The 27160-nt window shown below is 40.7% G+C and overlaps 1 pseudogene; it reads right to left on the reverse strand.

The window, feature by feature from the left end:
- The window catches only part of LOC118482707, a 39580-nt pseudogene extending 12951 nt beyond the window's left edge, over positions 1-26629 (reverse strand).
- Positions 26630-27160: the final 531 nt, after the last annotated feature.

Consider the following 27160-nt stretch of genomic DNA (forward strand, 5'->3'; position numbering starts at 1 on the left):
CTAATTTATAGACTAGAAAATAAAAAGATAAACTAGGAAACTTGAATTTTAAATAAATAAAAGATATAATAAAAGATATGCATGCTCCTGCGTCATACTCCCCCTCTTCGAAAAAACTCGTCCTCGAGGTTTTTGTTTTTTTAACCAAAACCACCTGGATCAATAGGAAAATTAACCCGACTCCAATCTACTACTATTATTATTATTATTATTATTATTATTATTATTATTATTATTATTATTATTATTATTATGACCCACCTAAATTAACGGTTCCACCTCATGGACCATCTCGCCTGACGGTAGATTTGTACCACTGGGAACGAATGGAGCATTGGACCACATCTTGTTCACTAGCCATTCAACAACAACATCAACTAATCCACCAATTTTTGGCCTATCAACTAGATCAGTTAAAGCCTTCGATCCAATCTCTTTTTTCACTTTCGCTTGTTTCACTTGCACACATGTTTGATCTGTAAGCTTTGAATGAAGTGGATGTGTCTTATGTTTTGAACTTTTTAATTTGCAAAGTGCGTTTACAGAGCCACCAATATAAGACTCCATAAATTCTTTTTTATACTGCTCCCCCATCAAAACTGTGCATAGGCCACCATTGCACGACTAAAATAATGACTAAAATATAATGGACCAATAGGAATATTTGGAAGTGGACTTCTAAAATTTATTGTGCATGAAATTGTCTCCACTGATTCATGTAAATCTTTCTCATTATTAGCTTTGCCACATGATCTCGTTCGATTAGCTTGTATACGTGTGTTAGCCTCATCCTTTTCAAAGATATTGCTGGAAATATTAATCTTTCGAATATCACCCCTATTAATGGAAATATTAATCTTTCGAATATTTGAATTATTATCTCATTCTAGTTGAAATCCCAAAATCCCTGCGTCAACATTTAATCCGAACGTTTCATTCGGCATGAAAGAAGGGATTGCCTTTAGTTGTGACTGAAACCCACCACTAGCCGTCGGACCATCTATCACCACCATACAACCACCAGAAGCTATCACATCACCTCCGTTTTCTACCGCTTTAACACCTCCAACATTACGACCTTCGGAACCAGATTCGTCATCCGGTAAGTTCCGATCACCACCGGTAACCCAAGCATACCATTCCACATCCCCGTATTCATCATACACGAGAGGAGAATCATAGATAGTGCTGCCATTGGTAGGATGCTCCTCGTCCCCGACGAATCCTTCCGGTTCCGTTTCCTCCCATGTCGATGGTGCCTCAAGATCGTGGATCCGTTGCTTGAGTTGTTGGATCTCGTTAAGTAATTCGAGGTCTCGGACTCGTTGCCAAAGTTTTCTGATCTTAAAATCCCGTGGTTCAGCACCAACCCTTCCACTGCCTCGGTCAGCGATTCTGCGGGTAGGATGTTTGTCTTCTCCACGAGCACGTGAGTCGGGACCATCTTTGCCGTTGCCTCGGTTGGCGATTCTACGAACACAAGAGTAATCACTATCACGTCGAGCCATTTGAAACCAAAGCTCTGATAACACCTAACACCTGATGCAGTTTCGCGTGCAATCAAATGACTTAAGAACAACTGATTAATCAAAGACGATAAATTGAACCAATGGTTCCAAGAACACAGTTCTTTTCATTTAATAATAATCAAAACTAACTAACAATGAACTATAGAACCATATTTATACAAGAACCTAAGAGATAAACATGACTAAACCAAATAAATAAAAAGATACGATTACTAATAATAGACTCGATGATAAAAGAATAAGACATCATTCAAACCTTCATATAATCTTCAATTCAGTTGTAGATAATCCTGCATCATAGCCACTTGCACTCAGGTATACATCGATTGTAAATACCTGCAGAGACACGATTAAGATTAAAAATGCTTTTTTCTTCAAGCAGTTTCAGGTTAATCATGTATGTACCTTAAGCAGGTTATCAAACTTGGAGACGAAAATTAATGTTCTTCGAAAGGTTGGATCAATGTCACGAATCTCATCCAACTGCAGACGAGCACCACTCCACACTACTTCGTTGAAGGAATAAAAGGATGCGATGAGGTGGACTAGCAAGAGATATCACCATTGAGAGAATTTCTTCTGGTGTGCTTTCTGGTTCACCCTTTTTCGCCTACCAAATGTGGTTCAGATTATCACTATTTTTAGATACGTTTAGATACACATGACCCTTTTTTCTTACAATAAGTTTAGATTACCAAATGCGGGTCACCCTTTTTCGCCTACCTATTGTATAAGTTACCTGGAGAACAAATCCCGGAGTGTGAATAATGGTGAGATTGGGCCAATCGGCATATCTCGCTCTCATCACAATCAGTTTAGAAGAGACTGCAACTTTGGTCTTCTTTAACATTGCATCAGTTCTTGATTTAATGGTATCAGCAATTGCTGATGATGATTCAATAGGACTGCCATATTCCTCAGAATCATCCTCCTGACATTTATATTCAGACTTCAGTATCACTCATATATACACAAAAAAGAAACAGCTAAAATTCATGTTATTTTCCTAATTGGAATCACTTTTACACTAACAGATTAATATCCAAATTTGAGTAATAATCACTCAAAAGTTGCAGATCCTGATCATTTAGCGTGGCCTTTGCTAATAATTCTACCTTTACTACACATTCTCTACATGATCAATAACTAACAGAATAACTAAAACTCTTGTTTGAAGGTTAATACAAAGGTTAATGCATCATGCGTCGGTTGAATTCTTACCAATTGAAACGCGTTTAACACTAACAGAATAATATCCAATCATGAGCAGTAGACACAAATAACCATAGCGTGCTCTATACATTCAAATTACAATACTAAACCCTAACTATACATTTGGACTGCCGTATTCCACAGAATCATCCCCATGACATTTTATATTCAAACTTCAGTACCTCAAAAGCTCATGTTATGTTACAAATTTGAAACACTTTTTAGACTAACAAAATAATAACCAAATTTGTATAATAACCACACAATAACTGCTGATCCTGATCATGTTGCATCTAATACTAAACCCTAAATATATATACTCTCCAAGATCAATAAATTCAGAAACTATAAACCCTAACTAAGCAGCAACAAATTCAATTTTATATGATCAAGTAAAATAACAATTGACCTGAAACCGGCACCGAGGATCAAGACTAGTGATATCATGGACCATTTGGAGCATGCGGGTCGCATGTGCCCATTTCACGCACATTGAATTGGAAGCCAAGAAGAGCTTCAGAAGCGAACATTTACCATCCGATTGACCCCCAAGTGCCACAATCTCAGGAATAGGATGCTTTTCTCCAAATGCCAGATTGAAGGCAGTTATAGGCTTTGAACCGAGACTTGGATGATGAAGCAGTGGATAATCTGGAATTAGTCCACGGGTCGAGTTTCGTCAAGTAGGGTTAATTTCTTATTTCCTAGCTCGATCGATAGCCGGGTCGTCCTCTAATCCGTCTCCTGCACAAGGAAACACACCTTGACTCATAACAAGGAGGATGGGGTGGGGGTTGCTCCTTGTTACCACTCTCCGGCGTGAGAATAAATATTTGCTTGTGAGCAAGATAATTATTTAAGTAGTATGTGTGAGAGAGCATATTAGTGTTACCTCAAACCTGGTTCGGGAAGGGTATTTATAGCCGAAGAGTGAAGAAGAGAGCCTAAAGGGCCTCTAGGTGGGCCTAGGACCTGACTGACAATGCGTAGCTTTTTGTAGGTGTGTCAGAAGAGCAGGTCACGGAAGCTTTGGGCGCATCCGGAGGTGTTGACACGTCCTGCTGGTGTTGTCAGTCTGTCTACCAGCTTTTATGTATATGGGCTGTGCAGCTGCGCATTGGGTGGTCAGCTGACCACTGCTGTCAGTGCCCGGGCAGACCACTTGCCGGTTTGGTCACTGAAGTCAAAGTGTCAGTTCCACTTGTCTATACAATAGGATGCGGTTTGGACCGCATCGCTATGTGCGGTAACCACAGTGATTACCGCAAGCCTTGTATGTTGGAAACATCCAATTTTATACACAAGGTAACTCTTCTCGTCTTTCTTTGAGTGGGAAAGTCAACCGCGTCCGCGCGTGCCCGCACGAACGCAGGTTAGTCCCTATCGATAGACGCAATGAACCGGGTGATGGTCACTCGTGCCCAGGCCCTTCATTAGAGAAAGAAGATGAGTCGGTGGTTTCGTGGTGGTCTATTAACACCGGAGAAGAGGATATCATATGCAATTGTGTCACACCCCTAATTTCCACGTGTCACCGGTGGGCCCGGTGGGGGAGTATCGTGACGTAGTTGATATCATCATAGTCAAACAACACAAATTATAATGCACAGCGGAAGCAATAAAATAGATTTATTTCAACCATATAAAATGTAATATCCAGTATCACATAGTAGCTGAAATAGATCCACAGGTGGATCAATATAAAGAGGAAAATTGTTCAACAGATGAATGGCATCCCAAGCTTGCGATGTGACAACCCTCACTAAACCAGGTATCCGTACGGTTTAATTAATAATTAATTACTGCTTAATTATTGTGCTTGCTTGAAATTACTGATGAACTGCTACTTGATTCTTGATACTTGTACATACCTGCATCATACTTTAATTACCGTCACTACATTATTTACACGCTGAACTCTAGTGACAAACATGATGCACAAAAGCACAGTAGCACTATGAACGGATAACCTATTGAACATGCTGATAAGCCAGCATCAGGCAGATATTGCCTCTAAGGCCTGTATGAGCCAGAAATATTTCACTACACCCATAGTGAGTGTAGGGATACAAGGGTTGTAGAACTGCGTCTCTAGGGATAAGTTATAATGACTGGATGTGCCTAGAACGTACACTGAGCACAAAACTCAGCACTTTAGTAAACAATTCAGCTTCTAGCTGGCTAATAAAGTGCCAAAACATGAGAAAAATATTACTAGACACTTTCCAAAGTGTCGGGAATAAGTTGTGTCACTAAAAATGGTATTAACGACGCCTTAAAGCTTTGATAAGCACTTTAACGTATTACTATCCAGCCGAACAACCGGACTTTATCTTGAACATGAAAATATTGCCATAAACATTATTTGTCTTTTTCTGAGCCAGTTAGGGTCCCTGAATACCCTAACACCCGCCATTAAGCACAACACACAACTAACCGGGTTAATACTTAACTAACCTAACTAACCTCACTTTACACTAACTGGTTTAGTTGAATTTGGACTAGAACCCCCCCCCCCTCTTAACGAATTCGGTCCCCTAGGGGACATGCATGGTACAATTTTTATTATTTTAATCCTTTGATGTTTAATATCTTCAAGACATGAGAACCATTGGTTTGTAACCTAAACTTTTGTCTATAAGTATCTAGAGTTGCACATCATAATCCTCACCACTCAACATCATAAAAACACACCTCTCTCTCCCTCAAAAGCTTTCGGCCGAGATCCCCTAACCATCCATCATCTTTTTCGACTTTGATCTTCGCATTCCAAGTGCACACAAGTGACAAGGATCCCGCATAAGAAGTCTTGGTGCACTCGGAGCTCAAAGGACCTTCTCTCGTTGCTTTTATCCACCCTTTTCGCGTCTAGATTCTTCCCTAACCTCGAGCTAGTGGTAAGTTACTTAAAACACCTTCTCGAACTAATTTAAAGTGGTTAAAAGGATTTGTAACGGTTGAAACTCGTAAACTTACAAGATGATGCATTAAAGTCTACTAAAAACACTTAAAAAGATGGTTAAAAGCTCATATGATGTGTAAATGTTGTAGTAATTGAATTGTGTGATTATTTGGACCCGATCTATGTTGTGGTAGCTCGGATCATCATTTAACCCGGGTTGGTCATGACCATGGATCATGACATAAGGTTGTTTTGAATGAAACAAGGGTTAAAGGGTGAAACTCTACCACACACGAATCATGAACTTGTGTAAAAGCATTTTTACTTTTGAAATAGTGTTTAAAACTAGCAGATCTACGTATCAACAAGTGGTATTTTCAAAGGACCAAGTGTCAAGAAAATCATGTTTTCTAAAAACGGATCTTATGATAACTAGAATGATTTTTAGAACACACAAGTGTGTAAACACTTGTGTAACACAAAGTTTGGACAAAATAACAATTTTTGTAAAAGATGACGAGAGGTTGTGAAGACGGAATTTCTTTAAAGGCAAGGTTTTTACGAAATCGGACTAATTTATATTAAGATCCGCTAAAAGTAATGAGATTTACTTCGTATTTTTAAGTAAATCACAAGTTCATCAAATCTTTGCGATTTACATATTTATTTACTAGTTTGATGTGTTGGACGTTATTTTGATTGAATAAGAAATTGTTGAATTGATTTGTAAAAGAAAATGATACGCTTGAAAGCGTGGCCACCTCCAGTTACAGAGGAAACTCTGGCGAAATTTTTCTAAAAACCTAACACTTAGAATTATTTTCACTACAAGTGTTAGAAATACTTATCGACATGTTTTCAAAATATAAGTTTCGCCACGACTTTATTTACAAATATCGGAGGTGGAATTTTCACAAAACTAAACGTGATAAATATATATTTGGTAAATATATTTTTCACAACGTCACTTGTCAACTATTTTGTGAAGTGAATAAATATTATTTTTAGGGTAAAAATAATATTATCGAACGTTAACGAATCCAAAATAATACGAACGCTTTCACGATAAATATATAAGTTACACCGGTAATTATTATTACCACTCGATCGTTAAAACGTAACTTACGCATTTTACGGAAATATTTATGAACGCGTATTTTTGTTAAAATATTATTTTGGGAAAAATTATGTGAAATAAAAATATAATATTTTTGAGAAAAATAATTATATTTTGGAGTTAGAAATAAATATATATTAAGTGAGACTTAATGATATATCATGAACGCACATGTATTAAGTCCCCCATCCTTGGGAAGGAAAATAATTACCAAGTATATACGGAATGTAAACACGAAATAGTTGTCTAACTATTTCCCAAAAACCTAAACCATAAAGCTAAGGCACGGCCGTCCGTCTAATAGAGTTAGTACATGTAGGTCGTTGCACAACTGCTTGACTTGGAGTATTACTTGGTAGAGACGCACCGCTGTGAGTTCATGTCCCCCTTTTCTCTTAACTGTTTTCAGTTTTCTAAACTGCGGGGGTGAAATACATGTTACTATGATTACGAGTACTTTTTACATGGTATGGATAGCGTAAGGAGGGTTATTACCTAGATCATCTGAATGGGTAGGCTATTATCGTAAGACCATTAATCCTTGTATAAGGACCGAGAGGCATGAGTGATAGATCTATCGGGTGTTGCGAGCCCCACGCATGAGCCAGCGTGTGGCTGCATGTGGTGACTATGTCGTTCCGCCGGAAGGACCGGTATGAAATTCGCGTTACAGGTTTGAGTGCTTCCTAGGCCATTTCACTTGTTAATGTATTAGCTACACATTAATTGATCTCTTTTTCCTTACTGCTACATACCAGGAATTTTCATACATACAGACATTTTACAAAGGTTTTACTTACTCACTACACATGAACTCGCTCAATATTATTGTTGATTTTTCAACTTACATGTATTTCAGGGAATTAAAGGATCTAGCACGGTATGGCACGTTTTCCCGCTGCACTAGTACGAGGTCATCCGGGTTTAGGGAATGTGACTCTTTCCTGGACAAGTCACAGTCCTTAAACTGTGTTTATGTTTATGTTTGCTGAATAATGTTTATGTCGTTAGGGTGTGTTTCCGTTGATACAATGTTATTGTATTTGGTTTTAAAACTTAAATGAATGGATGATCTTGCATGGTTTTTATTCATATAGCTTTATTATGGTTAAGGTATGGTATTAAGAAGTCAAACCAAATTAACCACGCTTCCGCAAAGCCAGGGTGTGACAGCTTGGTATCAGAGCTCTGATCATAGCGAACTAGGATTCCTTCTCGAGTCTAGACTATGATCACTAGGGCTCTCACGAAAACATTTTTACTGCATACCACTTAAGTCCAGATCCAAAACGTTTTTACAAACAAATGTTGAGCACATTTTATTTATTTATTATTAGGCTCAGTCTTGGAGGCTGAGGCTCGGTCTTGGAGGCCGAGGCTCGATCTAGGAGATCGAGGTAGATGGCTAGTGAGACTAGGAATAGTAGGCTCAGTCTTGGAGGCTGAGGCTCGGTCTTGGAGACCGAGGCTCGATCTAAGAGATCGAGGTAGATGGGTAGTGAGACTAGGGAGAATAGGCTCAGTCTTGGAGGCTGAGGCTCGGTCTTGGAGGCCGAGGCTCGATCTAAGAGGTCGAGGTAGATGATAGAGCAGTCTTAGAGACTAGGAGAATATGGCTAGTGGGACTAGGAGTATCAGTCTAGGAGACTGGAAGGCTAGTGGGACTAGGAGAATTATTTGATTGCTTATTGACTAACATGTTTATATGATTATATGATTGATTATTATACGTATATGTGTTTGTGTTACAAACGTCATGCTTTCATCATGTACTAGAAAGATGGACACTACGAATCCCATGGCCATGGTATCAGACGACATAGTTTCATCGAAGCACGAGGTGTACATTTCCGATACTACCAGCACAGACAATGACGACTTTCAGCCCTTTTGCGCTGCCTGAAGTCGTAGCAGAGCCTACCGATGGCCATCTTGTTGGGAATTTGCCACTCGCGGTAATCCCTGCTCCTGTGCCCCTTGCCGCTTATCCTGTTGTTGATATGCCCCCCCCCCCCCGACGTGGCCTCTGACGATGATAACGATCTACTAGAGGAGCACCCATTCGAGGGCGAGGCCCTATTGCTGCTGGTATTAGCCTACTGCTTGCGGACGCTCCTGCAGGGGAAACTCATGCCCATTCCCCTGTCCCAGACTCATTTGAGTTCCTGACATCCGCATTTTCGCATATACAGGGAGTGCAGCACCATTCACACAACGCCGACCCTGATACGGCATCATCGGCTACACCGGTTCCCGCACACAGCTTTGAGTTTGATCACAGTATTGAGGGTGATCCTTTTCTCCCATCTGGTTTTGATCCAGATCATGACCTTGAGTTCATACACTTAGACCAGCCCTTGGAGGATCCTGTAACCCCCTGTGATGGTTGATCCAGCTGATTTTGAGATGGAATTTGTTAATTCGGAGCCAGCCGTGGCCCCTGAGCCAGGCGTTGCTCCTAACACCGCATTGGAGCATGACCCTGTTCATGCCGATGCACCTGCTGTTGCTCCTTGATTGATCATCTGCTTGGACGAGAGAAAATTTGGGGTAACTGTGCAAGACAATTTATTATTACGGGGGCCCACGTAATAACGACTTGTAGTGCACAGAAATCCTGGTGGACTCTGCGGGTCAAGCTAATGAAAACCAATGTGGCAGGAAATAACTCGAACACGAATGACCAAGGCGATGAAGCCTCGAGTTCATTCTATTTCAAGCAACAAGCCAAATTGGCAAGCCTATGTGAAGGCTCAGAAATTTATTTCCCCACCCATACATTGAGTATATTTACGTGTAAAATTAGGTGAGTACATGATGGCTTATGGTGCTATGTATCTCATAGACAATTGGAAAGTTGTCTAACCCACTTCATGCCATTTCGGCAGAAGAGAATGCGACCCAGGCTTGACACAAACACCAGTATGTTGCCAAGGATAGAAGCTGAGCTGCGAAAACGCAACTCACAGGCAATTGCTTGACATGAAGCACTCCGCTCTAAGCACAGCGATGGCACTACTGGGAATAACCCCCCCCCCTAACTGACCGCACCGCTTGCTACATTCTTCTCTACGACGCTCGATAAGCCGATTTGATGGTCCCTATAAACGCACTATGCTAGCTATAAACCCTTACCATTCCTCACATTATGAAAAACACACACAGGATAAGTTGCTCCTATAACATCGACTGCAGTTGAGGATATGAGTCGCGGAACATTGAAGCTTGAGCTGACACCACAAAGGGCAACTTCTAATACAAAACATTACATAACCGAAGACATGAGTTAAGTGTCTACATCACAAGACAGCATATTGTCTGAAGACTTTAAGTAAAACACCACGTCCTCCACCAGCATGCTTTGATCTGCCGCATACATCAAGACCCCTTTGTGTTCTTGACCTTGTTCTTTCACCATTCCCGGGATTCTGATGTTCATGTCTAAACTAACAAGCGATAGAGCAAATGACTCACGCACGTTAACAGTATACTTTTCTTTCCTCCCCCACCTCGGTCACCAGTATAGTTGCTTTCTGGATTAAGCAAATTGCATTACTCTTGGGAAAAGATGCTAATGATAAGCGGGGATTTCGGAGACTTTTGAGGATCACTTCTGACCACATAATTATGATGCACCGATATACTTGTTGGACAAGGGTAGGGTGACCCTATGTCCCTTCTGATGTGATGCATTTTGGTAAGACACAGTGATTATGGCCGGAGGATAATGAAAGCCCGATCATCTTTAAACATGCGACAATACTTATGACTAATGACTGACGAAAAATATTGTCGCTATGCTCTCACTAAGCACGTTGATGATTTACATATCTGTGCTATAACTATAATACCACATGTTTACTTGCTACGTTCCTATTTGCAAGCTGTGCTATAACCATGATGATATGTGATTAATTGTTAAACAACTGCGTATTTACGTAAATGTAATATACCTCTGAGGTCTTATTCGTTAAACAGAGACTTATGTGCTCATGTCCTTACTAAGACCCGACCTAACCGACTTCCTTCTAGGAAGATGTCGACTCGAGGGAACACCGATACCAACAACCCTTTGTCGACGACAGAGGCGGAATTTCAAGAACGCCTCTTACAGTTCATCGCACAGTACGAGGCCTTTCGCCCCGGAAACAAACCACCCAACGGCTGCACATACAAGCAGTTCTTAGGCTGCCAGCCCCTACATTTCGACGACACTGGGGGTGCCGTAGCCTTCGTGCGCTGGGTTGAGAAGACGGACACTGTTTTGCGTGCGAGCAAATGCGCCCCAAAGGATCAGGTCACGTACATCTCCGGGCTGTTCCGAGATGGGGCTGTGTCATGGTGGAAACTACAGGTTCAGACAATGGGCGAGGCTGTTGCGTATGCTTTATCATGGGACGAGCTAAAAGAGCTAATGTATAAAAAGTACTGTTCGAGAACAGAAAGCCAGAAGGTGGAGACTGAGTTCTGGAACTTGAAGATGGAAGGTCCAAAAGTAGCTGAGTATGTGGAGAAGTTCCAAGTTCTGTCGCGTATTGTTCCTTACATGGTAGATCCGGAGTTTAAAAGGATTGAGCGTTTCATTTGGGGATTGGCACCCCAAATCATGAGCATGGTGACGACATCAAAGCCTGCAACGATCACTGAGGCCATCAATCTAAGTGTAGCCTTGACTGAAGAGGCAATCAGGATGAACAAATTTTCAACCTCTGAGGAGAAGAAGGAGACTCATGTAGAGTCATCTGGGGACAACAAGAGAAAGTTGGCAAATTTCAAACAGGGTACCCAGTCGAGTAGCAACAACAAGGCCAAAAAGAGAAAAGAGTACATGGGTAAGCTACCTAAATGCGACAGGTGCCGACGTCATCATACCGGGCGATGTAAAAATGGGAAGTGTGACAACTGTGGCAAAGTGGGACACAACAGGGAAACGTGTTGGCGTGAGACGAAGCGTGGAAAGAAAGGAAAAGGAAAATATAAGGGATGTTACAACTGCGGGGATATGAGGCACTATAGGAAAGATTGCCCAAAGGAGATTAGACAAAATTATGGGAAAGATGCCTAACACCGGGCTAAGGAAGCACGCCAGGAATCCAAGCATGGATATCGGTACGTCCCATATTACTCAACGCTATGCATCCGTTTTATTTGATACTGGTGCCGATTATAGCTTCGTATCATTAGAGTTTAAGAATATGCTTGGGTTAGCCGCTAGTAAGTTAGCTATTCCGTACTCAATTGAATTGGCTAATGGAAAGATAGTAGAAGCCAACGAAGTTATTAGGGGTTGTGTGATCGAATTGGGAGCGCGTGAGTTTGTTTTGGATCTACTACCAGTCCAGTTGGGAAGCTTCGACGTGGTGGTAGGAATGGATTGGTTATCAGGCAACAAGGCTGAGATAGTTTGTCACGAAAAGGTAGTTCGTATCCCAACTGATGATGGTGAGACCATTGTGGTTCACGGAGAGAAGCGTGATATGCCGTTAAGAATTATCAGTTGCTTGAAAGCGCGAAAGTGTTTGCAGAAGGGATGCGCTGCCTTTCTGGTACACATTGTAGACAAGAAAGCTGAAGAACCGAAGATCGAAGACATCCCTATCGTGAGGGAATACCCGGAAGTCTTCCCAGAAGACTTGCCCGGACTGCCGCCTCTGAGGCAAGTAGAGTTTCGCATCGATTTAGTTCTAGGCGCTGCGCCTGTGGCTAAGGCACCCTATAGACTTGCTCCGTCTGAGATGCAAGAACTGTCGACACAACTTCAAGAGTTGTTGGACAAGGGATTTATCCAACCAAGCTTCTCGCCTTGGGGAGCTCCAGTTTTGTTTGTCAAGAAGAATGACGGTAGTCTTCGAATGTGTACCGACTACCGGGAGTTGAATAAGCTGACGATCAAGAATAGATACCCTCTGCCAAGGATTGATGATCTGTTTGACCAACTGCAAGGTTCAAGCTTTTATTCAAAGATCGATCTTCGATCTGGATACCATCAGTTAAGGATACAAGAGGAGAGTATCCCAAAGACAGACTTCAGAACTCGTTATGGGCACTACGAGTTCCTAGTTATGCCGTTTGGGTTGACAAACGCACCTACAGTGTTCATGGATTTGATGAATAGATCTTCGATCTGCAGGGAGCATGAACAACATTTAAGAGCCATTCTGGAGTTGCTGAAGAAGGAACAGTTATATACCAAGTTCCCGAAGTGCGAGTTTTGGCTACGCGAAGTGCAATTCCTTGGACACGTGGTAAATGGAAATGGAATCCACGTGGATCCAACCAAGATCGAAGCAATCAAGAATTGGGAAACGCCAAAGATGCCAACCGAGATTCGACAATTCTTGGGTTTGGCTGGCTAGATTTATTGAGGATTTTTCAAAAATCGCTCAACCATTGACGCTCCTCACTCAGAAAGATAAGAAGTTTGATTGGGGAATCAAACAGGAAGAAGCGTTCCAGTTATTGAAGGATAAGCTTTGTAATGGCCCGATTTTATCGCTACCGGAAGGTACAGATGATTTTGTGGTATATTGCGACGCTTCGCGTCAAGGATTGGGTTGCGTGTTGATGCAACGGCAGAAAGTTATAGCTTACGCATCGCGTCAGCCGAAAGTGCATGAAAAGAACTATACCACTCATGATTTGGAACTAGGCGCAGTGATATTTGCTTTAAAGATATGGAGACACTACCTTTACGGTACGAAATGTACGATCTTCACAGATCATAAGAGCCTACAGCATATATTCAACCAGAAGGAGTTGAATATGAGGCAGAGACGATGGGTTGAGCTGTTGAATGACTACGACTGCGAGATAAAGTATCATCCAGGGAAGGCGAATGTGGTCGCCGATGCCCTAAGTCGAAAGGAGAGGATCAAGCCCATAAGGGTTAGGGCTTTGGAGATGATTATTCAGACCGATCTTTCCTTGCGCATTCGTGCTGCGCAGAAAGAAGCTCTCAAGAAAGGAAACCTTGAGAAAGAATATCTCCGTGGGATGGAGAAGTTATTGGTACCAAACAAGGAAGGAACGTTATGTTTTGAGAAAAGGATTTGGGTTCCTTTGTTTGGAGGTTTAAGGAAGGTTATTTTCGATGAAGCTCACAAATCGCGGTACTCTATCCACCCAGGAGCGGATAAGATGTACCAGGACCTTAAAGATTACTATTGGTGGCCTAGGATGAAAGACGATGTGGCTGTTTACGTGAGCAAGTGTTTAACATGCGCTAAGGTTAAGGCGGAATACCAGAAGCCTTCGGGACTTCTGCAACAACCAGAGATTCCCAAGTGGAAATGGGAACAAATCTCCATGGATTTTATTACAAAGTTGCCCAGAACGCCAAGAGGCCATGACACTATTTGGGTGATAGTGGATCGATTAACGAAGTCAGCGCACTTCTTACCTATCAGAGAAAAGGATAACACGAGCAAGTTGGCCAAAATTTACATGAAGAGAAATTGTTACACGTCATGGTGTACCTCTCTCGATCATCTCTGATAGAGACGGAAGGTTCGTATCAAGGATTTGGCAATCCTTCCAAGAAGCTTTTGGCTCACAATTGAATATGAGCACCGCGTTTCACCCGCAGACCGACGACCAAAGCGAACGGACGATACAGACTTTGGAAGACATGCTGAGAGCGTGTGTTATGGATTTGGGCGGTAGCTGGGATAAGCATTTGCCTTTGGTCGAATTTTCATACAACAACAGCAACCACACCAGTATTGGTGCCGCGCCATTTGAAGCCCTATATGGCCGCAAGTGCAGATCACCGCTTTGACGTAGGTGATAGACAGTTGGTTGGTCCTCATGTGGTCCAGGAAACCACAGATAGGATTGCACAGATCCGAGATCGCATCAGTGCGGCTCGTGACCGTCAGAAAGCCTACGCGGATCGAAAAACGAAACCTCTGGAGTTTGAGGTAGGAGATATGGTTTTGTTGAAGGTATCACCCTGGAAGGGTGTGGCACGCTTCGAGAAGCGTGGGAAGTTGAATCCGCGGTATATTGGCCCGTTCAGAATTCTGGAAAGAATTGGGTTGGTAGCATACAAGCTAGACTCACCTGCTGAACTGAATGGTGTTCACGATACGTTCCACGTATCAAATTTAAGGAAGAGTCCAACGCAAGATACCGTTGTCATTCCTACCGACGAAATTCATGTTGACGACACGCTCCACTTCGTTGAAGAACCCGTTGAGGTTACGGATTGGAAAGTGAACAAGACCCGCCGGAGCAGTGTCAAGCTCGTCAAGGATCGTCGGAATGCCAGACATGGTCCTGAATACACCTGTGAACGTGAGGACCGGATGAAAGAGAAATACCCCCACCTATTTCCTAAGAACCCTGCTTTTACAAGCAGAACTTAAAATTTCGGGACGAAATTTTTCTAACGGGGGGAGAATGTGACAACCCTCACTAAACCAGGTATCCGTACGGTTTAATTAATAATTAATTACTGCTTAATTACTGTGCTTGCTTGAAATTACTGATGAACTGCTACTTGATTCCTGATACTTGTACATACCTGCATCATACTTTAATTACCGTCACTACATTATTTACACGCTGAACTCTAGTGACAAACATGATGCACAAAAGCACAGTAGCACTATGAACGGATAACCTATTGAACATGCTGATAAACCAGCATCAGGCAGATACTGCCTCTAAGGCCTGTATGAGCCAGAAATATTTCACTACACCCATAGTGAGTGTAGGGATACAAGAGTTGTAGAACTGCGTCTCTAGGGATAAGTTATAATGACTGGATGTGCCTAAAACGTACACTGAGCACAAAACTCAGCACTTTAGTAAACAATTCAGCTTCTAGCTGGCTAATAAAGTGCCAAAACATGAGAAAAATATTACTAGACACTTTCCAAAGTGTCGGGAATAAGTTGTGTGACTAAAAATGGTATTAACGACGCCTTAAAGCTTTGATAAGCACTTTAACGGATTACTATCCAACCGAACAACCGGACTTTATCCGGAACATGAAAATATTGCCAAAAACATTATTTGTCTTTTTCTGAGCCAGTTACGGTCCCTGAATACCCTAACACCCACCATTAAGCACAACACACAACTAACCGGGTTAATACTTAACTAACCTAACTAACCTCACTTTACACTAACTAGTTTAGTTGAATTTGGACTAGAAACCCCCCCCCCCCCTTAACGAATTCGGTCCCCTAGGGGACATGCATGGTACAATTTTTATTATTTTAATCCTTTGATGTTTAATATCTTCAAGACATGAGAACCATTGGTTTGTAACCTAAAGTTTTGTCTATAAGTATCTAGAGTTGCACATCATAATCCTCACCACTCAACATCACAAAAACACACCTCTCTCTCCCTCAAAAGCTTTCGGTCGAGATCCCCTAACCATCCATCATCTTTTTCGACTTTGATCTTCGCATTCCAAGTCCACACAAGTGACAAGGATCCCGCATAAGAAGTCTTGGTGCACTCGGAGCTCAAAGGACCTTCTCTCGTTGCTTTTATCCACCCTTTTCGCGTCTAGATTCTTCCCTAGCCTCGAGCTAGTGGTAAGTTACTTAAAACACCTTCTCGAACTAATTGAAAGTGGTTAAAAGGATTTGTAACGGTTGAAACTCGTAAACTTACAAGATGATGCATTAAAGTCTACTAAAAACACTTAAAAAGATGGTTAAAAGCTCATATGATGTGTAAATGTTGTAGTAATTGAATTGTGTGATTATTTGGAGCTGATCTATGTTGTGGTAGCTCGGATCATCATTTAATCCGGGTTGGTCATGACCATGGATCATGACATAAGGTTGTTTTGAATGAAACAAGGGTTAAAGGGTGAAACTCTACCACACACGAATCATGAACTTGTGTAAAAGCATTTTTACTTGTGAAATAGTGTTTAAAACTAGCAGATCTACGTATCTACAAGTGGTATTTTCAAAGGACCAAGTGTCAAGAAAATCATGTTTTCTAAAAACGGGTCTTATGATAACTAGAATGATTTTTAGAACACACAAGTGTGTAAACACTTGTGTAACACAAAGTTTCGACAAAATAACAATTTTTGTAAAAGATGACGAGAGGTTGTGAAGACGGAATTTCTTTAAAGGCAAGGTTTTTACGAAATCGGACTAATTTATATTAAGATCCGCTAAAAGTAATGAGATTTACTTCGTATTTTTGAGTAAATCACAAGTTCATGAAATCTTTGCGATTTACATATTTATTTACTAGTTTGATGTGTTGGACGTTATTTTGATTGAATAAGAAATTGTTGAATTGATTTGTAAAAGAAAATGATACGCTTGAAAGCGTGGCCACCTCCAGTTACAGAGGAAACTCTGGCGAAATTTTTCTAAAAACCTAACACTTAGAATAATTTTCACTACAAGTGTTAGAAATACTTATCGACATATTTTCAAAATATAAGTTTCGCCACGACTTTATTTACAAATATCGGAGGTGGGATTTTCACAAAATTAAACGTGATAAATATATATTTGGTAAATATATTTTTCACAACGTCACTTGTCAACTATTTTGTGAAGTGAATAAATAGTATTTTTAGGGTAAAAATAATATTATCGAACGTTAACGAATCCAAAATAATACGAACGCTTTCACGATAAATATATAAGTTACACCGGTAATTATTATTACCACTCGATCGTTAAAACGTAACTTACGCATTTTACGGAAATATTTATGAACGCGTATTTTTGTTAAAGTAATATTTTGGGAAAAATTATGTGAAATAAAAATATAATATTTTTGAGAAAAATAATTATATTTTGGAGTTAGAAATAAATATATATTAAGTGAGACTTAATGATATATCATGAACGCACATGTATTAAGTCCCCCATCCTTGGGAAGGAAAATAATTACCAAGTATATACGGAATGCAAAACACGAAATAGTTGTCTAACTATTTCCCAAAAACCTAAACCATAAAGCTAAGGCACGGCCGTCCGTCTAATAGAGTTAGTACATGTAGGTCGTTGCACAACTGCTTGACTTGGAGTATTACTTGGTAGAGACGCACCGCTGTGAGTTCATGTCCCCCTTTTCTCTTAACTGTTTTCAGTTTTCTAAACTGCGGGGGTGAAATACATGTTACTATGATTACGAGTACTTTTTACATGGTATGGATAGCGTAAGGAGGGTTATTACCTAGATCATGTGAATGGGTAGGATATTATCGTAAGACCATTAATCCTTGTATAAGGACCGAGAGGCATGAGTGATAGATCTATCGGGTGTTGCGAGCCCCACGCATGAGCCAGCGTGTGGCTGCATGTGGTGACTATGTCGTTCCGACGGAAGGACTGGTATGATATTCGCGTTACAGGTTTGAGTGCTTCCTAGGCCATTTCACTTGTTAATGTATTAGCTACATATTAATTGATCTCTTTTTCCTTACTGCTACATACCAGGAATTTTCATACATACAGACATTTTACAAAGGTTTTACTTACTCACTACACATGAACTCGCTCAACATTATTGTTGATTTTTCAACTTACATGTATTTCAGGGAATTAAAGGATCTGGCACGGTATGGCACGTTTTCCCGCTGCACTAGTACGAGGTCATCCGGGTTTAGGGAATGTGACTCTTTCCTGGACAAGTCACAGTCCTTAAACTGTGTTTATGTTTATGTTTGCTGAACAATGTTTATGTCGTTAGGGTGTGTTTCCGTTGATACAATGTTATTGTATTTGGTTTTAAAACTTAAATGAATGGATGATCTTACGTGGTTTTTATTCATATAGCTTTGTTATGGTTAAGCTATGGTATTAAGAAGTCACACCAAAGTAACCACGCTTCCGCAAAGCCAGGGTGTGACATGCGAGAATCTAACGATGCTAAGGAGTAGCCAGCCTATACGTGTAGAACCTGCACTTAATCTTTTTGGGGAAAATACGTCAGTTTACACTGGTAAATACAATTTAACTGACTTATTTTGAAAATGTTGTAAAAATTGATTTAAATGCACATGGCACAAAATTTTTTATAACTTGGGATAATTAATTAAATCTAATCTTGTAAAAGAATTACATGTTTGTTATGCGTTCAGTCGCCCGGTTCATGCCGGGTTTAAGGTTAATAGACACACCACATAGTATAAATCCGCGGCGGGAAACCAACGGTTATACCTGAATTATATGGACACATTGTCGGGTGTACGCCTACACCCGCGTGTCAAGATCGTGGCCATTTCGTAAAATGATGCCAAGGATATCCGGGACATGGTCATTAAACTCCCAAAGGCGTAAAACAAACAAAACTAAATTTTAAACGGGTCAAATTGATAATACCCAACTACTAATGAGTTAGGGTCAATTGCCCGACCAAGCGGTATTTTATATACCGTACCCTAAGCCCGTATAAGGGAAAATAAGTTAAAAGTATTTACCTGAGTAAGTAATAACCACAATAAGCAAATGCAAGTGTCTTTTACTGGTCTCCTATTCTAGAACGAAGGTTTATAATAACCTATTATAATCCTAACGGGTCTTTAATATAACTTAACCTTAGACCGGTTAGTTTCCAGGAAAAATACGGTTTAATCGCATGGAAGGCGAAAACCGGGAAGGAATGTGATTTAGACCCAACAAGTTTGGAGACTTGTATAATATGGGTAAAGTAAACACATTCTGGATTTTGAAAAAAGAGGATATGGTTTGACCCGTTTCGGCTATTATGCGTAAACTAGTTACATAAGCCGATCCGAACGCGAAAACGCGTAACGGGTAACCATATAAATCATATACAAGTTTCCTGAGATTATATGCACCAAATATGTTGTAATATCAGTAAGATATGTCCTATTATGCCCCAAATGATTTTAAACTCAAACTACGCCTCATAGGGGCATTTTGGTCATTTAAAAGGGTATAAAAGAGTTTAACTAGCAATCTGAGTTATATATCTGAATAAATCAGTAATTGTACTTAGTTTATCATGTTATAACAGAAGGGTATCATATATATGTGAATTTTATTAATTATTACTATCTTATGCACCGAAAGGGCATTTTGGTAATTTCACATAAGCCTAAAAGGTCAAAACTGGAAATCTGAGTTTCAAACTTTAGTTTACTGTTATATTATAGAATTTTACTAAGTATATCAGTAGGTATTGAATCTTATACATACAAACTAGTTTTGACATAAACTATGTCGTAAAAATGCCTAAAAAGGCGATTTGGAGCCATTTCCGGGTTTTAAAAGAAAAGCTGATATTTTTATAATCCCAGAAGGCTCAAAATAATATATTAATCATAACAATTCAGTAGAAAAAGGTTTGAGGTTAAAAGGATTTATAAAACTCATTTTATAGCCCAAAAGGGCAAAACCGGCATTAGCCGAATTAAGCTTAAAACTCTAAGTTATGCTCAGCCCAAAAATAAATAAAAATCTCTAAAAATCCCAAAATATTATTTTATAACAGTAGGTATAAAGTTTTGTATAAAAATTTGGGTTTAGATAGGCTATATGCAATTTACGCCATTAACTTATTAAGAAAGCTCCTAATTACGCTAATGAGCATCACTCTTAATCTAGACCTCAAACTGATGTCAAATTTTGGTTACAAGTCTATAATTCAGTAACTAAGATGTCTACCCTTTTACATTTTCAAAAATCATATTTTATGGACATTTGGGCATAATGGTCAACATATGGGCATTTAACGGAAATTTGCATAATAATTAGACAACTAGTGGACTAAGCCGTATAATCACAAAGGGTTATACTAACATGTTACTAGGTCTAAAAGAAGCTCTAAAGCAATCTTAATCTTGAATAAACAGGTCAGAACTGAAAGTCAAACCGAAAGTCAAACTGTGCGACTTTCGGTTCCAAACCGGGTCTAAACAGAATATTGACGAGTTGAACATGTTGGGACATGTTCTTGCATTAGTTACCAAGTTATATTAATGATCAAACAGGTTGCATGTATCCTACATTGGTAATTATGCGTTAATTTGGATTTAAGCATTCTGTTGACTTTTTAAAGTGTACTTTGACTCGACAATTAACATGGTTAGAGTGGGAATCTGATAATACCCTTTTAAGGGTTTGTTACCACATAATTACCTACTTATAGGTATTTTTAATTCGAGATATTACTGAGTAATTATGAACTAATCTCGAAGTCAAACCTTAATTACGACGGTTTGATTTTTAGCTAAATAACTAAGCTAAAAGGGATTAAAAAGGATTAAGGACACTTACAAAGGTCCTAATTAGGGTTAGAGACTTAATGAGAACTTGTTACTGTCCAGAAAAGCTCCAGAGAAGTCTTGTACCAAAGTCCCAAGTGAGCAAGTGAATATGGTTACAACACAAGTCCTTATATAGTGAACTATAAGGTCCAAGATCATGCCAAGCTTGCCTAGAATGGTTACAAGATCAACCCAAGTGTCCCTAATAGGCTAAATACTGCCTAGCAAGTCCCTGGTTTCGAAAACCATTCATGAGAGGCGGTGCAACAGGCTGAACAGGCAGCTGTCCATTTTCTGCTGCCAGCGACTGGCTTACGGACCGTAAGCCTAAGCTCTTGCGGTCCGTATGCTTCTCTTGCGGACCGTATGCTTGAATGGTTGCGGTCCGTAACCGCCTTTGCTGAAATCGCCCAGGTATGTATCTTACGGACCGTAAGCCTAGGGCCTTGCGGTCCGTAACCGGTGGCCAGAAGACAAAAATTTTTACAAACTTCAAGCCTTGACCATGCAACTTCGTGGACTCCGAATCTCATGCCATCTTTTCCAGTTGGGGGGCCAGTTTGCTCAGCCATTGCATGCTTAGCATGCTTTTACAATCCTTGGCATCTTGCAACAACTTAAAGTGACGGAAACTTCCAAGTTTAAAACCTTGGATTCTTACAAAGGCTAAACATGTTTTATTAAGTTAGTTCCAATCTTTCTTAGATAAGAATTTAAATCAGGATTTTAGTAGTAATATCCTTAATGACCCAATTTCCATACAAAAGATGGAATTTTATTTATTTAGGAACAACCGGTTAATATATAACAGATGTTTGTCAAACAATTTAAGGATCTTGGGATTTTATAATTTGGGTCGTTCAGAGGTATTTTAATAACAGGTCGCCCTTGGGTCGTTCAGAGGTATTTTAATAACATGACGCCCTTTTCAAATCCTACCATACATCTTTATTTGATCCGGGTTCCTGACACGTTTGTCCCTCATGATACGTGTCTTTATTTTATTGGGTACGAATTTTCGAGGTGTTACATCCTCACCCCCTTAAAAGAAATCTCGACCTCGAGATTTATTGAAATAATTGAGGGTATTTTTCTTTCATCGTTGGACTCTAACTCCCACGTATAATCGGGACCTCTACGGCCGTCCCATTTGACCTTGAAAATAGGCACATACTTCCTACGAAGCTTCTTTACCTGTCGATCCTCAATCGACACAGGTTTCTCCACAAATTTCAAGCTCTCATCTATATGCACATCTGTGCGTGGTATGACTAGTGAATCATCAGCTAGACATTTCTTCAGATTGCAGATGTGGAACACATTGTGAATACCACTGAGCTCTTCAGGTAAGTTCAACTTATAAGCCACTGACCCAACACATTCGATGATCTCGAATGGTCCTATATACCTTGGGCTTAACTTACCTTTCTTTCCGAATCGCATCACCCTTTTCCAGGGTGACACTTTGAGCAAAACTTTATCGCCAACCTCAAACTTGAGGGGTTTTTGTCTTCTATCAGCATAGCTCTTCTGCCTATCTCGGGCAGCTTTCAGGCGGCCTCGAATCTGGAAAATCTTGTCCGTTGTCTCAAAAACTAAATCAGGACCTGATAATTGAGTGTCTCCTACTTCTGCCCAACAAATGGGCGTTCTGCACTTTCTACCATATAATGCCTCAAAAGGCGCAGCCTGAATGTTGGTATGATAGGTATTGTTATAGGAGAACTCGACCAAAGGTAGGTGCCTATCCCAGCTACCTCCTAAATCAATTACACATGCACGAAGCATGTCTTCCAAAGTCTGGATGGTACGCTCACTCTGCCCATCCGTCTGAGGATGAAGTTCAATTGCGTCCCCAGAGACTGTTGGGAACTCTTTCAAAAATGCGAAGTGTATCTTGTATCCCTATCAGAGATAATAGACACTGGTACCCCATGCAGGGATACGATTTTATCAACATACAGTGGGCCAACATGTCCGAACTGTAAGTTTCCTTAATGGGTAGGAAATGAGTTGACTTAGTCAGTCTGTGAACTATGACCCATATAGTATCATTTCCCTTCTGCGTTTTAGGCAACTTGGTGATGAAATCCATCGTCACCATTTCCCATTTCCAAGTGGGAATTTCAGGCTGGTGTTGCAAACCTGACGGCTTCTGATGCTCAGCCTTGACTTGAGCACACGTCAGACATTTGGCTACATGGGTGGCTATAGACTTCTTCAAGCCTATCCACCAATAATTTGCCTTCACATCCTGGTACATCTTATCTACTCCAGGATGAACGAAATATCTGGAACTGTGGGCTTCCTGAAGGATAACGTCTCGTAGTCCTCCATAAACAGGAATCCATATTCTTCCATTTAATCTCAGGATTCCGTCTTTGCCATAGGATAACTGTTCTTCAGTTACTCCCAGCTTTTCATTAGAATAGTTAGCTTCTGACACATCTTCCTTCTGTGCAGCTAACAACCTTTCATTCAGACTATTCTTGATTTCAATGCTCTTGGCATTGATTCTGATTGGCCTCACTCTTTCTTTTCTGCTCAAGGCATCTGCGACTACATTGGCCTTGCCTGGATGGTATCTTATTTCACAATCATAATCGTTCAGAGTTTCCATCCAGCGTCGCCGCCTCATGTTCAAATCCTTCTGATTAAACAAATGCTGAAGGCTTTCGTGATCAGAATAGATCACACATTTAGTCCCATATAGGTAATGCCTCCAAAGCTTAAGTGCAAATACAACGGCACCCAACTCCAAGTCATGGGTGGTGTAATTCTTCTCGTGCACCTTTAGCTGTCATGAAGCGTAGGCAATGACTTTGCCTTTCTGCATTAACACACAACCCATCCCGGTGTGTGATGCATCACAATATATTACAAACTCTTCAATTCCATCAGGTAATGTCAGTACTGGAGCGTTGCTCAATTTCTGCTTCAAAATATCGAAGGATTCTTGCTGCTTAGGCCCTCAATTAAACTTGCTATTCTTGCGAGTTAGAAGAGTCAGGGGTGCTGCAATTCTTAAGAAGTTCTCGATAAAGTGTCTGTAGTATCCTGCCAATCCTAGGAAACTGTGAATCTCCGTAGACGTCTTTGGCTCCTGCCAATTCATGACAACTTCAACCTTAGCGGGATCCACTTGGATACCACGCTCACTCACGACGTGTCCTAGAAATTGGACTACTCGAAGCCAAAACTCGCATTTAGAAATTTGGCATAGAGCTTTTCTTGGTGTAGCAACTTCAGAATACATCAAAGATGCTTCTCATGGTCAGCTTGACTCTTCGAGTAGATGAGGATGTTGTCGATAAAGACGATGACAAATTTATCTAAATAAGGCTTGCAGACTCGATTCATGAGATCCATGAATGCGGCAGGTGCGTTAGTGAGCCCAAAAGGCATCACTAGGAACTCGTAATGACCATAACGAGTCCTAAACGCAGTTTTTTGTACATCTTCATCCTTGACCTTCAATTGATGGTAGCCTGACCTTAGATTAATCTTGGAAAAATAGCTCGCTCCTTGAAGCTGACCGGACAGATCGTCGATCCTGGGCAGAGGATACCTATTCTTTATAGTGACCTTATTAAGCTCACGGTAATCGATGCACAAACGCATCGAACCATCTTTCTTTTTGACAAACAAGATCGGTGCTCCCCATGGAGACGAACTAGGTCTAATAAAACCTTTGGCTAGTAGATCATCTAGCTGCGTCCTCAATTCCTTCATTTCTGTTGGAGCCAATCTATATGGTGCTCTTGCAATGGGAGCTGCTCCTGGAATGATGTCGATTCTGAACTCCACTTGTCTATCTGGTGGCAAACCAGGTAGTTCTTCCTGGAAAACTTCAGGGTAGTCAGAGATGACTAGAATATCTTCAATCCTGGGTTTCTCCTCACCAAGGGATACCTGTGCCATATAAATGACACAACCCTTCTTCAAACATTTGGATGCATTTAACATAGCCACTTGCTCAGGCAATCCATGTTGAGTATCTCCCTGAATGGTAAGTGGTTCACCAGACGGAGTCTTGATCACCACTTGTTTCTTATTGCACACAATCTGGGCTTGGTTATGCGATAACCAATCCATACCCAACACTATATCGAAACCGGCTAGCTTAAAGGGTAACAGGGATAAAGGAAAATAGTGGTTCACAATGGATATGACACATCCATCTAACACAGTCGAAACTGTTTCCATTGTTCCATCAGCTAATTCTGCCTCATAATTCGCACTTAAGGCTTTAACAGGCAATTTTAACAATTCACAAAACTTATTATCCACAAAGGATTATCTGCTCCAGAATCAAATAATACTCTTGCGAAAACATCATTAATGAGAAACGTACCGGTTATGACATTGTCGTTCTGGATGGCCTCCTGAACATTCATCTGAAAGACCCTGGCGTTGGCCTTCTTCCTATCCTCAGCCTTTTTCACCAGCTTTGGGCAGTTGGTTTTGATATGCCCTTTTTCATTGCAACTATAATAAGTTGCATCTTTCAGCTTTTTGCATTCGAGAGTCCTGTGCTCAGTGGACTTGCAAATCCCACATGCCTTAGGCTGGGATTGGGATTTCTGCTCAAACCTGCACTTCCCAATATGGTGCTTCTTGCAGATCTTGCACTTCGGCCTATCACTTGACTGTTGATCACCCTTCTTGGATCCTGACCCTTTCTTGTGGTCGTTGTTTCACTTTCGCTTCTTATCTGAGCGTCGTGAACCATCATCTTCACGCTTTCTCTTCTCAGTGTCAGCATTTCTCAATGATCTCTGTCTCACTGCATCCAGAGTGAGAGACAAAGATATATCAACTACAGATCTAAATGTACTGGGCCGAGAGGCTTTCACGCTAGCTTTGATTTCTGGGGCCAAACCCCCAATGAAACGTGCGATCCTTTTGGGTTCCGGGGTCACCAGGTATGGAACCAATCTGGACAGGGTGTTGAAACTCGTGAGGTATGCCTCACAATCCAGGTTCTTCATGACTAAAGATAGAAAATCAGATTCTATTCTCTCAACCTCATGCTGAGGGAAGTAATTTTCTTTCATAAGAGCAACAAATTGCTCCCATGATATGTTGTATAAGGCAACCTTTCCAGAGGCTTGGATCAACGACCTCCACCACGCTAGGGCTTCACCCTTAAATGACTGGGATGCAAACTTAACCATATCCCTCTCAGCACAACCACTAATGTCCACAACAATGTCCATTTCATCTAGCCAAGTCATGCAGTCTACTGCCCCTTTTTCCCCAGTAAAATCCCGGGGTTTACAAGACACAAAATATTTATACGTGCAACCCTTAGCACGTGGGGCATCATCAAACACAATCTTCTTGGGGTGAACACTGTTTTCATTTGAAGAATGTCGGTCATCATCCTTCTTAGACTCATCCTTCTTAGACTTAGGTGGGGTAGGTGGTGGTTTGCTGTGAGCCTCAGAATGTGTTTTTGGTTTGGAATGAGGTGTGGACAGGGTTCTACTTCGGGTCCCAGAGGACTCACTGTACTGTCTATCTAAAGCTTTTGTAACTGCATCATCCACTAATGCTTTAAGCTCCGCTCTAGTTAACTGAATTCTGGCATTATCGTGGTTCGCCACCGAATGGCTATTCACTTCATCCGACCCAGCCATGTAGCTTCAATTGCTACATTTAAAATTTAATGGGCAAGGTTTTAATTAGAGGGTTTTACAGTATTTTATATTTTATTAACCATGGTTTTAAATTGCCATTTTAGGTTAATTTGTTAAAATTTTAGGATCTTTATTGTCACCCTAAAATACATTAATAATAGCACATAAGGCCTAGTCACAAGGACAATTTAATTCAATTATGAACCAGGAATTTACAAAGTCCCGGTATTCAGGTTTGAACCACGGTTCGTCACCTGTTATTGACAGGGAGTCATAAGCTACCACTGTCCCTAGTCCCAGGGGACATTTAATTATTGCTCACAGGCACTTCGTCCACAAGGGGCGGTTATAAAATTAAGGGAATTTAAATTAACCCTTTATAAAGGATGGCCTGTGTGACTTTACTGATTCACAGTTTGCCAAGAATGTTAACATACCAACAGATGTTAACAATAAATGGGAATCTATTATGTGGGTTCTACCATCTTGGCCCTGTCTGCAACAACATATTGGCTAGGTTTTACCTCTAAG

This window comes from Helianthus annuus, chromosome 10 (genome assembly GCF_002127325.2).
Source record: "Helianthus annuus cultivar XRQ/B chromosome 10, HanXRQr2.0-SUNRISE, whole genome shotgun sequence".
NCBI classification, from domain to species: domain Eukaryota; kingdom Viridiplantae; phylum Streptophyta; class Magnoliopsida; order Asterales; family Asteraceae; genus Helianthus; species Helianthus annuus.